Source organism: Halyomorpha halys, unplaced genomic scaffold (genome assembly GCF_000696795.3).
Source record: "Halyomorpha halys isolate HHAL.00 unplaced genomic scaffold, Hhal_1.1 Scaffold675.1, whole genome shotgun sequence".
Lineage (NCBI taxonomy): Eukaryota > Metazoa > Arthropoda > Insecta > Hemiptera > Pentatomidae > Halyomorpha > Halyomorpha halys.
The window spans coordinates 170220-172368 of record NW_027111983.1 but is presented as its reverse complement, the minus strand read 5'-3'; positions in this window follow the sequence as shown (position 1 = coordinate 172368).

Here is a 2149-nt window from a genome sequence, read left to right as displayed (position 1 = left end):
CACCCGGACTATCTTCCTACAAATAATAATTTATGTACAAGATAATAAAAATTAAATTAAAGTAACAATAAAATAAACACACATTCGCATCTATACACAATATTTAAATTCTGCTAGAGAATTCCGGAATAAACCTTGCCACCTTCGTGTGGAAGGCAAAGCATTGCTCCAAGAGATCCCAAATGTTTTAACCCAGCCGCGTCACTGGTGTAAAAATTAATTATTTTAAAAACATTTTCAGTATATATATATCTATTGTCTTTAATAATCAATGTTTTTATTTTCTCTATCTTCTATGCGAATCAACACGAGGATAAAAATAATACCATTTAGAATGGATATTTCACAAATAACAAATGAACATTACAGGTAACCTTAAAATACCAAAGGTAGTAAAAGGTAATACCCAACACGATTTATTTCTTTTTTCACAGTAAAGCATTCACTAATTACCTGTAATTCCCTAATTTCTTTCTGTTTTAGTAAAAGTAAAAAAAAAATACGGAAATTATAAACATAAATGGGATATGAGTTAGTTACTTATCAGATTATTAAAACCCGGTGGAGGCTGCTAAGATCCATAAGCTATAACAGTACAATATGGATTAATTTCTAGCGATAAAAATAATAATTCAACTAACAAAATACAACTAAACATCAAATTATAAATGAAAATAAGGTAACATAAAAAAAAAAAAAATAATTGACAGAACTTATGAGGTGAATAATATTGATACGAATTTAAAATTAATAATAATGAACAACATTCATCCAATTCACTTATTGTATTTTTTTTTGTAGTAAATTACATTAAATAAAAAAAAAAAAATTATGAACTAATGAATTCGTAATAAGTATGTTAAAAATACTAATAAATTCTCAAAATTCCATATAAATATTTTTAATCATCCTAATCCTTATCCAGTTCCACCCATCTCTAGAATCCACTCAAATCAAAACAAAATCACTCTTTATTTTATATATAAAATTAAAATAAAAAGTGAAAATATACTATCACTTTATTTTTATTAATTTTTATCCTATACAATTATTTTATTTAATTATTCTGTAAACATTTTCACTTTTTATTTTTTTACATGTATTTTGTACTCATTAGTTGTTATCTCATGTTTTGTTCTTAGCCCTGATGAAGGCTAGAAATTCTGGCCGAAACATTGGCACAATTAAATAAATTTTTTAAATTATTTGTGTTAATTTCTGATCGTACCCTCAACCACCTTCTCCTCATAAGTAAAATAGAGAAGTTTGTAAAGTGTAATTAGTATCAGGAAAATTTTATGACTATAATATATAATGGGGTATCTCAAAGCAATAAAGTAAATATTGTACATCTAATGCATTTTTTATCGTGATATAATGAATCAAGGTCGTTAATTGAAGTTAAAAAAACTACAGGGAGATATGATCGTAAAGGTGTGAAATATTTATTGTTTAGCTTTCTTTGTGATTGATACATTTATAAGTTCTTCTGGTAAACGATAGATAGATACAGTACCAAATAGTTTGAAGTACGTTTCTCAAATCTACTTTACATTCTTATTTTACCATCACATTTGGCGTAAGGACTTATATAAAGTTTGTTTAAACATCATTCATTGGTCTATTAATATATTTATGGCGACTCATTAGCCAAAATAACCTGTAGTCACTTCTGGTAAGTGGGCTAACTGTAGTTTAGGGAGTCCAGCTCAAGGTGAACCAGCCACACCCCAAGTTAAGCTGAGTTCTTCCGCAGAGGCTGATTCAACACTTTAGGGAGATCATACTATCATGTAAGCGGTGAAATAGAACTGTATTACTGTATATAGGACAAAGAAAAAATATATTATTTTTAGCAATCATCATGTGATATCAATTTGAATTATATCAATAATCTTTCGGACGATTAATAAGTTCATAGATATCATCGAAGTATATGAAAAGCTGATGGTACAATGGACTATCACTAATCCGAACCTCGTTAACCCAATATGTAAAGTTTATAAGGCTCGATATGAAGTTTATACATTTTTAAATCTATGTATTTCGAGAATTAACGGGAGAATTTAGAAGATTACACAACGCTGAATTAAGGTAACTACCCGGTAAATATAATTCAAGTTATAGCATTGCGGCGTATAAGATGGGC